General features: G+C 36.6%; 1 protein-coding gene across 2 annotated transcripts in view; it reads left to right on the top strand.

The window, feature by feature from the left end:
- The window catches only part of kcna4 (potassium voltage-gated channel, shaker-related subfamily, member 4), a 257,062-nt gene that overhangs the window by 38,760 nt on the left and 201,387 nt on the right, over positions 1-16,915 (top strand). Inside the window, exon 3 of one of the 2 annotated variants that reach the window (XM_058381849.1) lies at positions 548-6,791. The exons of the other annotated variant lie outside the window; for it this stretch is intronic. The gene's annotated coding sequence lies outside the window, so the exon portion shown is untranslated. Of the gene's footprint in view, positions 1-547; positions 6,792-16,915 lie in introns of those variants that run through there. 2 annotated transcript variants of the gene reach the window in all.

Genomic DNA, 16,915 nt, shown 5'->3' with positions numbered 1-16,915 from the left:
GTTCGATCCTGTGCACAGGATTCTTTATACACTTGACTGATGGTGGTATAATAACCGAACTGACAAAAGCAGCCTATATGATAGGTGAAACTTACATTAATGTTTACTATAATATTAATGATATAAATGTTTGCTAGTGCAGACCACACCCTTGTCTAAATGGCCGGAGGTGTGATTATGGAACTGTTAAAAGTGTGAAGAGCTTGGACTGGAGTTCTACTGTAGGATGTGCTGAATAACAGGAAAGAGAGGGAAAGGTGACGGGAAGGCCACCGCAGTCCACAGTAGATTAAAGCGAGAAATGGGAATAGATAGAAAGTTAACTGATAAGAAGGTTGCATTTCAGGCGTGCTCTTCCTCCATTTTGCCAGTCTTCTTATCACTGGTCATGAAGGACTTACTGTATGTAGGTCTTTTGTGAACAATACTAGCCTTTGTAGACTGTATATAATATTTTTTTTTAGTTCTAAATGTGCATATAGACCTAAATTTGACATCGAATTTGTTGTATTTCATGAGATTTCTCCATTTCTGTGCTCCGTTGCAGTGTGTCTTGTCCGTCGGAATTGAAGGCGTCGTTAAACTGAACTCCCCATGCAAAGGACCCACGCTGACAGAGCTGTCAGAGAGAACAGAGATCGGAGGAACCAAATAAACCTGACCCAGAGAGACCACTGCTGGACAGTAGAGGATAGCGAGGACACTGCTTGCTCTCCCTTCACCTGTAAGACAGGAAGTCCATCTTCATGCCAGGCGTCAGTCACTGTTTAAATCCTGTCCCTGATGAATGCCTTAAAGACACAACTCACTACATCTCTGCGCAAGAGGGATACACAGTAGGAGTCTTCTCAACAAAAAACAAAACAAAACAAAAAAAGCTTGATGGGTTTTTTTTTTTTTGACATTTTTTTTTCACTTGTGAACATGTGTCTTGTATAAAAACAGATGTGGATATTTTAATATAATAGAGAAATATTTGTTTGGTTGTAATGTGGACACTGGTTTCCATTAGGTGGGATTGGTAATAGAATCACAATGCAAAGCAAATCAGGCTCTGCTCTTTGTCTTAAATGTGTAGTTTTTAATCTCCTTCTGTTTCAACCAAAAACTGCACTCTGAAATGGCCTGGTGTTAGCTTGAAGTTTGTCCCAAGGCCATTCATTAGCAGTGTATTCATGCAGCAAGAAAAAAGAAGAAAAATAAACACTCCCCTTGTCATTGAATTCAGTAGTCATGCCACTGCAGGCAGAGCAAGAGCTAGCATCTTAACAGCTATAAATTCTTAGCAGATGTGTATTTTGTATTTAAAAGTGCTGTAAGATCCAGTCACAAACATGCAAGTGTTTAGAGTACATCAATATGTATAAATATTTCTAGCACACAATTAATGTAAAGCAAACAAACAAGCAAGGAGCTACAAGATCTCCTCAGGAATGAATGCAGTATGTAGGTACCGGTTACAACATGAAGGCTTTTACTGCCAGGTGTGATGTTTGGCTTCATGTGTATGAGTTCATTCTTGGAAGTGTGCCGAATGCTCAGATGGCAGGCTCGGCCTGCTGGTAACTGCAGTGCTGTATACGTGCATAAACAACAAACATTACTTTCACGCTGTCACAAGGGATATCTGCAGAGGCTCAGGTTTGAATATTATGAATTAGGAGGGGTTTTAAACATGCGGCTTGGCAACAGTTCAATACGGAGTGCAATATACTGACACCGGGCCTCATTTATCAAGCTGGATATGAACTCATTTATTTGTAAACTGTTTCAGGAAAATCCCGCATTCGAACCCTACAAGAGCTCCTGAGCTTCTGTCAAATTATGTATACTAATGGACTCGCTAATGTGAAGCTTAATTGATCTTCTTCAAATTGTATAATTGGAGTGAAGCTATATTTGTGGGTTGTGCCGGCGATTCGAAATCGCTAGAATTCCGCAAAAAATTTACTCGTCATGCTAGGAGCTAATTCACGGCTTATTAGCATGGCCTGTGTCAAATGTTGCCAACATTTTGGCATTAGGAATTTTTTTTTAATTCAGTTCTACAGGTCTACAAACCCATGCACATGCAGTTCGACTAAAACCATTGATAAATGCGGTCCACTCTGTACATTTAATATTTTATTAGGATGCATAACATTTGCTTATGTTTCTTTAAAAGAATACTCCAGTGCTTTTCAGTATAAAATCATACCCATCTACCACATCTGATTACCACAGATAACATTTTGATTTTACCCTGTGCTGAGAATGAGCAATGGGGAATTTTTACTTGAAAGGCACCAGGAAAATCGAAGGACGGTCAACTCCATCAATAGACATTTAGACGAAAAACACTTTTACTAATTTTCTCGGTGAAAGGTGTTTATAAATGAAGCTCTATATGGATGTCAGTTTTCTATTTACATATGGGATTACTTTTTATTTTTATTTTTGCCAGATGGTAGAATCACAAATACTTTGAGAAGTCTTTATGTATTGCTTTAGCGTTTAAAAGGTGGATATGGTGTTTAAACAGTATCTTGACCTGTGCACTTAGCAGTTTCAGCTAGCATGAGGTGTTTCCTTCTGTGAGACCTATTCCTAGAAGTCATTTTTGAGATATAAGTAGAGAGGGTTAAGATGTATGTTTCCAAAAAACTATGATTGTTCACACACTTTCTTCTGGAAACAGACCATGAGCTCAGGTTGGTCATTCTTGTACACAAAGATAGGAACAATAAAAAAATACTATTTAAACACCACCACTGGATAAAAATAAATAAGAACTTTCTCCTATGTCAGTTTTATGATATGTTTATTGTCTAGATAGAGTTTGATTTTTAATCTCAGGTTATAGAATCACATAGTTTAAATGTTTATTGATGGAACCGCCCTTAGACTTCTATTATAAGTCAGTATGTAATTTATTGCTTTATCTTACACGATGTCTGTGGTAATCACACATATGCAGCAGATGCAGTGTATGGAGTATTCCTTTAATACCAAGAATACCAGTAAACTGTATAGCTAAAGCCATAAACGGCAAAAGTATGCTTAAACTAAAACTACTATACTGCATTTAGAATTTTGATTTGACAAATCGTTGCCTTGTGAAAAAAATCCAACAGCACAATAAGCCAATGTAGTTACATTCCTTGCAGTTGTGTTATTGTCTCAAAACACTGAGCCTGGACTTTCTGACTGCTCTAACAGACATTTAGGCACTGACACTAAATTCCGTTAAAGCAATCGGATCAGCCGTCGCTGTTGGTCCGTGCTTTGCACTGCCTCTTCTTTTATTGTCGTTATCTACTGAGCAGTCCACCTCATTCCTTAAAGTACAGGGAGATACAAGCCGAGTGTACGAGTCTGAGGAATCAAGGGCAAAACCCTTCCACAGTGTTTAGCATCAATTTTTAACTGGCGCTTGTACAACCTTATACTCGAGTGTGTGCCCTCACGTAGACGGCAACAAATTACAGTATCACACAGTGACAGCACAACAACAATGATATTGTTCCCCCCTGAAATGTACATACAGGCTCATGCTGGCTGGCAAAGCATTTTCTGAAGGAAGAGGCAGTCAAAAGCTGTTTGTTAATATTTTCAAAGCCCACAGTTCTCTCTCTCTCTCTCTCACTCCCTGTGTCTCTCTCTCTCTCTTTCTCTCCTCTTGCCTATCTGACACCTTCAGCCATGCATGCAGACATGAACTTATGCACACTATCTCACATTCCCAATTCTCTCCTGATTTCGATCGAGTCCTCCCTCGCACTCACCCCCCCTCCCCCTCGCACCCTCTCCAACCTCTCCGTTTCTCAGCTACAATTCCACCTGATGGATTCTGCTCAGAATATATCAACCTGTGGGAGATGTACAGAGACGTGTGAACTGAAATATATTTGAATTCATAGAGATATCCAAAAGGATGGAGCGGCTGCTTTGTTGTCATGAAAATGCATTCATCTTTATGCAAAGCACTTATGGAGGTGTATTATCTATTTTTTTAAATCTAGCCTTGCCTCTTATATAACCAAAGTTGAATTCAGATCTGTTCTATGTTTGGGACTCTTTTTTAGTTATTTTAGAGATACAGACCTAGTGAGGATAGATACACACTGAACACAGCATATTTACATAAGCAGATGTCTATTTTAAGAAGTCATGTCTACTTTTTTGACTGTTAGGCATCTCCAGCCCTAAGAACCCAGATTTCCTTGATATTCTTGTTTTTACACTCTGTGATCCTTAAAGCATCTAGTTATAAATGCTAGTTTTACCAACTCTCTCTTTTTCTGTCTCTCTCTCTCTAACTTTCCGTTTGTCCCTTTTTGATAGCCAACAAGTCGTCCACCAGATCTTTCCATCCACCTGATCCAAAACGCGTGAGTGGGTCAGCGCTGGACAGCTAAGCGCAGGGTTTCGTGTCACGTCACCTTTAGAGCTGCATGTGACAAACCGTGTAAATATGTTTCCTCAGGAGTGAATTGATTGGGAGCATCAGGACAGAGGTGAATGAGCGTGAATGGTTTATACTGCCAGGTGTGGTGGAGATCTTGTTGAGGCTGGAGAGCCAATCACAGGGCTACGTGTTGCATCACATGTTGTAGACCTGCATGTGACCTAACCTTGTAAATACGCGCTCGCAAGATAATGATGTCATCATGGCACGTTGCTCTGGGCTCCCTGCTGCGGCGATAGCGACAAGCTCCTTACCAACCCACGATGCAATGCGCATGACTCTCATTGTACATTCAGTCAACAGCCAAGAATTACTAGTGAAGGATCTGTGTGACCATGGACGCTCGGCCGGCCTGCGTAGATTGACCGAGCAGTTTATAGAGTTAGAGTGGCTTGAAGAAAGAGGAGAATTTCTTGTTCAGACAAATTAGACAGCACATTTTGATTTGATCAGCTGATGTTTAGATATAGCTTTATGTTCGATGTTCGAATCTGTTACTTCTGCAAATAATATTGTCCAATAAAACTCAACCAAGGTGAAGAGATTTCGAAAAGCTTGTATAGATGATACAACACACGAATCTAGCACCATAGAGTTCTGCCTTATCCCAGATATCTCTCAACACAACTTAGAGATAATTTGGATTACAAATTGCCTTCCAGTGACGTTATAGCTGTTGTACAATTCTGCATGGAACCTTTAAAGTTTGTCCCAAAGAGACAAGCCAAAGAATTCAAAGAGAATTTACGATATTTATCCTTTTCAACCTTTTTTTTTTGTTTTTTTTTTCCTCCCGAAGTAAGTACATATAGTGCTTCAGCAATTGCACTAAAAAAACTGCAGCGATTAAATTATGAAATTATTCTCAACGTGAATCAAACTTTCTATAGCAAGTGTATACACATAGAGATATATTTTACTATACCATATAATCTATAGTATGGTCCAAAAGTTATTTTTGTTCTACTTATTTTTATTTATTTTTTTTATTACAAGACCATAAAGTGAAGTTGATGATAAAAGAGAGGCAAAAATGTAGTCATTTGTATTATCATGAATGTAGTTAATGAAGCGTCTGCTAAGTATGCAATGTCTGCACTTTTAAGAGTGAAAAAGGTTTGCGAACAGCTCTCGTACAAGATGGTACTCGGTTAACTGTGAAGAGACTTTAGATAAAGTTTTATTTGAATTTTAAGAGGAAGAGCAAATATATTTAAACATTAAATCAACTCAAGGGGTGTGCATTACACTGATTTTTACAGTGGCGCAATGTAAAGCCTTAAGTGGCTTATTCAGTAAAATCATTTCAGTAAAATTATTACCGATTCTTAAAAAACACAGAAATCTTCCACAACAGGAATAACAGACTAACATTAGGGGAATTCTCTGGACACAAAGTGTGACTAATTCGGATTTTAGCACCAAACCGATCCATTTTATTTAGTTAATTTTTGCACTGAGACTTTTTTTTTTTTTTGCTAATTTGACAAGCTGTGAATTAAAAGCAGATTTTCTTAATAGACTCAGACTTTTGGACCACACTGTACATGGTGTACTAGTCAGTGAGGCATTTTTCCACCAGTCATTCCAAAGGGACAGAATAATTCACAAAGGACGCTATTGCCTGACTGCTCCCCGCTTCACTCTCCATGGTAACAAGCCAGACCAAACGCTGCATGCTGGAAAAGATCTCTTTCAATCAGCTGATCGTTTTACTCGCTCTATCATATCATATGCCTCAAAGCCCCTCTGTCATCACACCCTCACAGACACAAACCCGAGTCAGCTCGGAAATTCTCCTCACAAGCACAGCGAGACGCTCGCACCAGAAACGCCTGGTGCAAATTGGTTTTGCTTGTTGATATCCACATGGACTTTTGTTGACGTCCTATGCACAGCTCTGTGGGCTGACGTTTCTGTGTGTTGTGTCATCTCTCGGGCTTCGTCACAAACAGCGAGTCTGGATGCTGAGATGCACCTGGTGTACCAAACACCGCGCAGGAAGTGTATAATATCATTATCCAGAAATATCCACATGCTCCTTTTGTTCATGTGGGTTGAAGGCAACACTTGCCTTTCTTTTATGCATGATGCTTTGTTTTTCGGAAAAAAACGTGCATCCCAAATAAAAAAAAAAAACCCTGACGTGTTTGTGTTACCCTTCTTTAGGTGCTGCTTTGGTAAATTTGGGACCCTCCAATTTTCGGTTTCCACTGTTTGAATTTGTTTCTTTGGTAAACCATCAGTCGTTCTTCTGGGTTTTTCTACATTCTTAACATTTTTGTAAGCAGCAATATGAGATGTGATGGAAATGGAATTATGTGCAATGTTTAAATAAAAAACATTAAATATATTAAATAAAAAAAAAAGCAAAGAAGGTGCAGTTTTCTTTTCTTAAGTGTTTACATAAGCAGATGGAACAAACTGGCTGTATTACTGTAATCCCTTGATGATACAGGAAACATACCATTTCCTCCCTTCTCTTCTGTATATTCATCCGTCCATCCATCCATCCATAGTAATCACTTTACCCTGGTCAGGGTGGTGGTGGATCTGGCTGCGTGCGAGATGCCACACAGGTCTCAGGATCAAATGAGGAACCCTGGAGCTGCAGGGTTCTGTTTAAATAAGTGAATTATTTTGACCCACCTATCCATCCATCTATCTATCTATCTATCTATCTATCTATCTATCTATCTATCTATCTATCTATCTATCTATCTATCTATCTATCTATCCATCCATCCTCTATACCACTTATCCTACCGGGGCTGCCAGGGAACCTGGAGCCTATGCCAGGAAACTCCCAGAGGCAGGGTCCATCCTGGACAGGAAGCCAGTCTATCACAGGGCAGTCATTCACACATTACAGAAAATTTCGAGATGTCAGTGCATGTCTTTGCACTGGGGGAGGAAACCAGAGTACCCAGAGGAAACCCTAGAGGCAAGGGGAGACCAAACTCCACAAACTCAGCTCTGAGTTTGATTCTGATAGCAAATTTGTTTCTAGGAGTGATTCAAAAAGCTAAAAAGTGTTGTAACATTATGGGATTATTCAATCCTGTTATTTTTAATCCAGATGTTTTTCGTCATTATGGTTGGTCACAAACATGTTTCAAATCTGCTGCAACAGGTTATGAGAGTTTAGAGTTTAATGTAAATCACACAGGAGCAAGTGAGTGGTCAGATGAAAGGCTTCTGAGACAAGCAAAAGACCACTTTCATTAAAATGAATGTGTGCAGAGATGCATGGTGTATATAGAGCATCCTTAGTGGCTATGGTTTAAATTAGGCAATTAATATGATTATATTTTGGCAAACAGAACTGAATTTGAGGCCCTCGAGTAATGAAGCTGAATTTGAGGAGTTCTCAGACATGATGCTAACTTTTTTTGCTAGCATTTCTCTGTTTTTTTCCAGGGCTATCCTTATTCTGGGAACCGAGTGATGGAAAAAAAAAAACTTTCCAGTTTAGGCTCCACCCATTTGGGGTTTATTCTGAACTGTGGAGATGAACATATAGCTACAAACAGCCTCATTCTCAGTGTAGACACATCCATCCATCCATCCATCGTATATACCCGCTTTATTCCTAATCAGGGTCACAGGGATTTTTCATTTTAACTTGAACTGGGTCTATGATTATACAGATTACGTATATTACACAATCATACAGATCATTAGAAGTCACACCAGGCCTGACTATACTTTTTGCCATGCCATAAAAAAGCTTGCATTTAGTCGTTCAATTCAGTTTTAAACATATCAGATATCCTCAGAGAACATTTTCTGTTCTAATTGGCTCATTTTGTGAGGTTTGTGAGACAAACGAATGTAACAGACAATGTAAAACACATTTAAAACACTGAGAACTGATCAAAGTGCTGTACACAGTTACGGGAATTTAAGACATAAGCATGATAAACAGCAGAAACAAGGAATCTATTCAATACAAAAGGACCAATGAACTCAACACAGCGAGTCAGATTAAAAAGATCATTTATAAAAGCATGGGGGAATGGTTTTGTCTGTGTCTGTGTCCTAATCATGAGGACGAAGGGCACCTCCATGATGGGGCATTTTCTCCAGCAGGGGCTAACAGTTGACACCTGATCCATTCTCTTAACATGGACTTTAAATATTTCAGATGGAAGCTGCATGCAACAATTACTGGACATGTTCCAAATGCAGAAGCCAAACTCTCAGCAGTGTACCTGCTCACTCTTTTTTTTCCCCTCCTGCAGACTTTTTGAGGACATCAACACAAAGACACACACACACACACACACACACAATGTAAACAGATGTCCCTGCTTGCCAAAACGTTAATTATGCTACGTCTGAGCTTCTTAAAACCGTGTGAGTTTAGTGAAGAATCCACTAACCACCGGCGGCTAGAGAACCGCAGTCAACAGGTCACCGAGCACTGCTGACCTTTCTCTTTTAATTATAGATATCCCTTGTCCCGCTAGACGTCTTTATTTGCCATAAACTGCTGAAGTTGGCATGAAAAGAGACAGAATTGTCTCTGTGTTTGCCTTCCACCTTGAAGGTCAGTGCTTGTGGACTCTGGGAGAAGTCCACAGGGTGTAAATCAGCGTCAGGTGCTACTATTTATACACTGGCGCCCATCAGAGCTGTCGGGAAAACTGGGTGAACTTGCCGAAGGACCCAAAACTATCCGGCCGGTTTCTGAGCAGTGGCGAGTCAGGATATGAGCGGCAGTGTCAATTTAAAAAGGACACAGGTTATGTGTACATTCAGGGAATTTGAGAAGGAAAAAAATCAGAATTCCCAACTTTGGGATATTTTCACATTGGGAATTTAAGGGGAAAAAATCCTAGAACTTTCGATATCTCTACAGACAAATCAAATGTGAAGCAGAATAATACATACACATTAAAAGGTATTTTGTTCACACAAATATATATATATATATATATATATATATATATATATATATATATACATATATATATATATACATATAGGATGAAATAAATAAAATATTTCAATTAGCTATATTTAATATTTATACAGTTATATTTCTGTTCATATTTCTGTACTGAAGAATAATTAATAAATTGCACCACCCAATTCTTTCTATTGTAAAGATTAGGTGGTGATGTGCTCATAGTAAACACCAAAGCAGGTTTATGTTAATGCGACTCTTATCTTCTAAATGACAATGTGTAAACACACTCAAGGCATTTCTCATCACGCTGAATTGTCCCACATGATGCGAATCCGAATATAAACACAGATACAACTAGGAGGCACATTATTAGCTTTAGGGTTTGAATATAATTATTATTATTATTTTTGTAGCGAAAGCTTGTCAGAAAACCTCACAGTCCATATGACTGAGACGACGAGTCTGAGATTATACCGTATACAACAAAACAGTCATGAGAGCAAGAACTTGTTCTTTGAAGCAGGAGCAAGTGAGCGGTCAGATAAAAGGCTTCTGAGACAAGCAAAGACCACTTTCATTAAAATGAATGTGTGCAGCGATGCATGTTGTATATACAGAGTCCTTATTGGCTATGCTTTAAATTAGGCAATTAATATGATTATATTTTGGAAAACAGAACTTCTGGGTACAAGCCTAAATAATATATGACGACAACAATCCTGTTCACATCTCTGGGTGAGAACTATGAGGCACTTAAGTGATGAAGCTGAGGTTGAGGAATTCTTAGACGTCATACTGACGTTTTTCTCTCTGGTTTTTCCAGGGTTATCCTTATTCTGTGATGGAAAAAAAAACTTTCCAGTTTAGGCTCCACCCATTTTGGGTTTAATTCTGACTATAGAGATATTAGAACTGTGGAGATGAACATATAGCTACACACAGCCTCATACTCAGTGTAGACACAATCAATATTAATTTAATTAATGAATATTAGATATTTAAATCAATTGTCTTAACACTACATGTTCTATATCGTAAAGTTAGGCAGTCAATCAAACTGGCAGCTCTCTTCCAGAAATAGACCTCCTCACGGAGAAGTGTAACATTAAACCCGAACAATAGCCAAACACATGGTGGGCATTCTGTAGCCTTCACACTGCCAGGAAACACGCGCCTGGGCAGTTCGCCTTAGCCTCCGGTATCATATTGGAAACATAACACGCTGTGTGCTAATGTCCACAGAAACATAACACCCTCTGACACGTCCTTTTTTGCATCCACAATACACACCGACACACCAAAAACACACACACAAACCCAACATACACCCTGGCCTAACAATTAACACACATATTGGAAACATTACACGCTAATATCCCGAGAAACGTAACACCCTCTGGCACCATAACACACACTTTTTTACACACCGACACACCAAAACAAACACACACACACACACACCCTGGCCTAAAAATGAACACAATTAACCCTCAACCACTTAACCTCATGTTCTATTCACCACTTAGCACTAGACAACTGAACCGGGACACTGTATTTAATAGCAATTTGAAGAATTTAAAAACACATAAAAGTTTATTGCCAGAAAAAAGGCACTCCTTCTTCCATCTTGTAAAAACTCCTCTCGCACACCGTTTGCTATTCTGTCCTTTGTCCTTGTTTGGCTTTAGATAGCAATTCCCCGCTGGACTAAAATGAAGCCTCTGCAGCCAATTTGATGTGGATAAGCAGTAAGACATCCAATTAAACTGATCAACTATTCATCAAGCCTTTGATGATGAGCTGAGACAGGGACAGGCCGAGTTGGGACAGAGCAAGATCTACGTGTCTGCTTCTAGAGGACAAGTGTGGTATACAGCAGCTGATGTAGGATTTCAAATTAGCAGCAGAAAATGCGTTTATGTGCTCAGTAAATAACTAGTAAATTGGACTTTTATAAGAGGTCACATTGCTAGACATTAAGTCATAACTCATACAATATGTGAGCATATAAAGAATGAACACATTTCCCCCCCCACTATTAGCAGGTTATTGAAGGTAACCTAGTTAGAACCTGCTTCTTTTTAATAACTGTATTAATAAAATGTATATGAACTTAAAGATAGATAGATAGATAGATAGATAGATAGATAGATAGATAGATAGATAGATAGATAGATAGATAGATAGATAGATAGATAGATAGATAGACAGACAGATAGACAGACAGACAGACAGATAATTTTTGACCCTTTAGAGAAATTCTTGCTAGCCCAAGAACACGACAACTATTAATCAGCCTCTTCACTTCCAGAAACTGAAGTTATAACAAACTATAAAGGATATAAGAACACTCAATGAAGTTGTTAAGCACTAGCCTTATTCACTGCTTACATCACATTCACTTAGTAGGTATTAGTTATGAATTAAGGTCTAATACATGTCCCTATATACTGAAATCAAATGACCATTTCATTCACTTTTCATTTTTCATTCTTTTTCTGCTAGAACTATTTATCATTTGCATATATATTTTATATTTTGACTATTTTTCCTCTTTTATGCTAGAAGAGCAGATTCACATTATAAGCACTGCTCTATACCATATATTATAGATACCACTGATCTATACCATTTATTATAGATACCATATTAGATATTTATGTATTAGTACAAGGGCTGTCAAAATGTTCGAATTAGTTTTACTCGTATTAATGCACAGTCATTGCTGTGATACTGCTATGCTGTTTGTCTTGGATGAGTGTAAAAACTCTCACTGTAAAAACTTTTTTTGGGGGGTGGGGTGAGGTGGGTGGAGTTCTGGACAGGTTGGGTGGAAATTACAATTTAGAATGTCAATAGAAAAGAACTTTTATGTCATTGTTTTCGTCTCTTCATTTCCTTTCACACTCCCAGATGTTTGTCATAATTACATAGCAACCTATGTTTTGCCAAATTAAAGCATCACTCAAGTGCTTCAAAAGTCTTCAACTTACCATTAAAACAATACACACAATGGCACTATGATGTTTAGTAACCAAAAATAACCCAATAGCACTATGCAAATACATAGACAGTCCGTGTACAACTGTTATGTTAGCTTAGTCAAGTCAAGTCAAGTCAAGAAGCTTTTATGGTCATTTCAACCACATATAGCTGAAATGAAACAACGGATCCAGGACCCTGGTGCTACATAGACAACACACAACATATAATTACAATACAGAAACAACAACACAGAGCTAAGGACAGAAGTTTGTCCTAGCTACATAAAGTGCAACGTGGGCAACCAGTTGCAAACAGACAAGACAGTGCAAAAACAGGAAGTACAAAAAAACAACACAAGACAGGATGCATGGCGCCAAAGAAAAACATGTGCAACAAAACAAAATGGATTAGTGTTATAAGATTCAAGGTGAGTTAAGAACGAGAGGCAGATAGCACCTTATAAATACGAAGGTCACAAAGTGTCAACATTTACAGTCATAGAGGTTTATCATGTCAGCCGAAATACGTGTTTAATCTATTTATGTTGGTTTATTATATGAATATTAACATTATTAGCATATCTTGTAAGGTCCAGTTGCAGACCACCACTGTGGTACTAGATGAAATGAAATTCTATCAGAAATAAATTATTTTGGCTGCAACAACTTGGCCCAGGTTTTACACTGGATGACACAACCCTCCTATTTTACTGCACTGCATCCAGCGGCTGGGGTTTGAACCCAGGCCTTCCGCATGGTAGGCGAGAAACTTACCACTGAGCCACCAAGAAATTGCCCTTACCCATTGTAATAACTTATCTTCTTATGCATATATTAATTTCATCTTCATTTTGAGCTCTGTGTATGAATAACAAGAATAAACAAAGCCCCTGGAGTTAAACACGGTTTACAGTTTGTGGTTTTTCACAAAATCTCAATATGATTAAAGACGTGATTAATTGTGTGATTAGTCTCAGAAAGTGTGCCGATCGATTAACAGCTCTAATTAGTACACAGTTTTAAAATTATGCACTTAATGAATATTTCAATGATTTCTGATATTTCCACTCTGAATGCTCTGCTACTGCTCGTCAAGTACTAAAATAGCAAAGCAAAAAAAATTAAAAATGAATGATATTTATCATGTGTGGCAAAGTTTTCATCAATATAGGTCATGCATCAATCAGTGTCATTCACTACTGGTGTACAGTATAGCTGAAGCAGTTCACTTCAACTCAAGTGGCAAAGGGCATGAAGGCAGACAGCACAAATATATGAGGTTACTTAGAAGCTTTGACTTCGATGATTCTGTATTCTTTTAGAATATTTTACAATTTTTATTTCTCGGCTTTTAGATCCAGAAGTTAACATACATAGCGCATGCTGTTGTGCGTTTATTTTCGGGGAATAATAATCTACACAGGTGTCATAATTTTAGGAATAATTCTGAGGTTTGTGTAGGAACCGTTTTTGAATAGACTTTTAGTGGTTGTGTATTTTTGCCTGCATTTGTTATAAAGTTGTTTTTTTATTAGATATGTGTTTTTAGGAATGACTAAAGACAAATGACTGCAGTCTGGAAATATCAACACTGCCAGATAGCGATCAAATTATTAAACTATTAAATTATTTGTTAAGATACGTAATGATGTGGCTTATTATTCAGTTATACATTCAGCTAGTTAATAATCCATAGTGAGTAACACAGAGTAATATGTTTATAGCACTCAGTATAGCTCTCAGTATAGCTATAGATAGATAGATAGATAGATAGATAGATAGATAGATAGATAGATAGATAGATAGATAGATAGATAGATAGATAGATAGATAGATAGATAGACACAGACAGACAGATAGATAGACAGAGACAGACAGACAGACAGATAAATAGATAGATAGACACAGACAGACAGACAGATAGATAGACAGAGACAGACATACAGACAGATAGATAGATAGATAGATAGATAGATAGATAGATAGATAGATAGATAGATAGATAGATAGATAGATAGATAGATAGATAGACAGACAGACACAGACAGACAGGCAGATAGATAGACAGAGACAGACAGACACAGACAGACAGACAGACAGATAGATAGATAGATAGATAGATAGATAGATAGATAGATAGATAGATAGATAGATAGATAGATAGATAGATAGATAGATAGATTTTATATTGTCCTTTCAAAACACAAATCATTCTAAAACAATGAGAATTAAACCATGTCTAAAAAGGATAGATAGGTAGATAGATAGATAGATAGATAGATAGATAGATAGATAGATAGATAGATAGATAGATAGATAGATAGATAGATAGATAGACAGACAGACACAGACAGACAGGCAGATAGATAGACAGAGACAGACAGACACAGACAGACAGACAGACAGACAGATAGATAGATAGATAGATAGATAGATAGATAGATAGATAGATAGATAGATAGATAGATAGATAGATAGATAGATAGATAGATAGATAGATAGATAGATAGATAGATAGATTTTATATTGTCCTTTCAAAACACAAATCATTCTAAAACAATGAGAATTAAACCATGTCTAAAAAGGATAGATAGATAGATAGATAGATAGATAGATAGATAGATAGATAGATAGATAGATAGATAGATAGATAGATAGATAGATAGATTTTATATTGTCCTTTCAAAACACAAATCATTCTAAAACAATGAGAATTAAACCATGTCTAAAAAGGATAGATAGATAGATAGATAGATAGATAGATAGATAGATAGATAGATAGATAGATAGATAGATAGATAGATAGATAGATAGATAGATAGATAGATAGATAGATAGATTTTATATTGTCCTTTCAAAACACAAATCATTCTAAAACAATGAGAATTAAACCATGTCTAAAAAGGATAGATAGATAGATAGATAGATAGATAGATAGATAGATAGATAGATAGATAGATAGATAGATAGATAGATAGATAGATAGATAGATAGATAGATAGATAGATAGATTTTATATTGTCCTTTCAAAACACAAATCATTCTAAAACAATGAGAATTAAACCATGTCTAAAAAGGATAGATAGATAGATAGATAGATAGATAGATAGATAGATAGATAGATAGATAGATAGATAGATAGATAGATAGATAGATAGATTTTATATTGTCCTTTCAAAACACAAATCATTCTAAAACAATGAGAATTAAACCATGTCTAAAAAGGATAGATAGATAGATAGATAGATAGATAGATAGATAGATAGATAGATAGATAGATAGATAGATAGATAGATAGATAGATAGATTTTATATTGTCCTTTCAAAACACAAATCATTCTAAAACAATGAGAATTAAACCATGTCTAAAAAGGATAGATAGATAGATAGATAGATAGATAGATAGATAGATAGATAGATAGATAGATAGATAGATAGATAGATAGATAGATAGATAGATAGATAGATAGATTTTATATTGTCCTTTCAAAACACAAATCATTCTAAAACAATGAGAATTAAACCATGTCTAAAAAGGATAGATAGATAGATAGATAGATAGATAGATAGATAGATAGATAGATAGATAGATAGATAGATAGATAGATAGATAGATAGATAGATAGATAGATAGATTTTATATTGTCCTTTCAAAACACAAATCATTCTAAAACAATGAGAATTAAACCATGTCTAAAAAGGATAGTTTTGTGACAAAAGCTCCGTTTCCCATCACGTCCGTTTCACTGGAAGCCCCACAAGCAAGAGGCAGCAGTTCGACAGCAAGTGCAGTGCTACATGAATTATACAAAGAGAACAGGATAAAGAAGGACAGGAACAAGCAAATAAAAGTGTTAAGTAAAGGAAAGTGTTAGCGGCTTGACAGAACAGGAGAAAATATGTACCCCGCGAATGAGTGTGTCGCCTGTGAATGAGAAATAAGAAGCTAAGCAGTGAAACAGCATGTGAAACATTGCATGAGCAGAACAAGGAGCGCTGGGATGAGGACGAGGGGATGAACATGCCATCATGGGCCTCCTGCTTGCACAGTGGAAACTGGGCCTCACAATACATTACACCTACCAGGGAGGAAGAAAGGAAAGCAAGCAAGAAAGAAACATTACAGACAAATAAAAAAATTGGGAAATAAATAAACCTTTAAAAGAATATAAAATTTATTCTAATTTATCTATTTATAAATTCTACTAAGTAAACTACTAAGAAGGTAATAAAGGAAGGAAGGAAGGAAGGAAGGAAGGAAGGAAGGAAGGAAGTTGAATCAAAAGACAAAATAATGAAAACAAGAATAAAATGAAAAATAAATAAATAAATAAAAATAATTTAATGTGTACACTTTAAATTATACAAAATAAATAAAACAAAAAGAAGATAAAAGGAAGGAAGGAAGGAAGGAAGGAAGGAAGGAAGGAAGACAAAATAATGAAAACAAGAATAAAATGAAAAATAAATAAATAAATAAATAAATAAATAAATAAATAAATAAATAAATAAATAAGAATTTAATGTATACGCTTTTTAAATTATGCTAAATAAAGAAAATAAAAAAGA

Source organism: Hemibagrus wyckioides, linkage group LG27 (assembly GCF_019097595.1).
Source record: "Hemibagrus wyckioides isolate EC202008001 linkage group LG27, SWU_Hwy_1.0, whole genome shotgun sequence".
Classification (NCBI taxonomy): Eukaryota; Metazoa; Chordata; class Actinopteri; order Siluriformes; family Bagridae; genus Hemibagrus; species Hemibagrus wyckioides.
The sequence above is the reverse complement of the archived record's forward strand: the minus strand, read 5'-3'. Positions and strand labels throughout refer to the sequence as shown.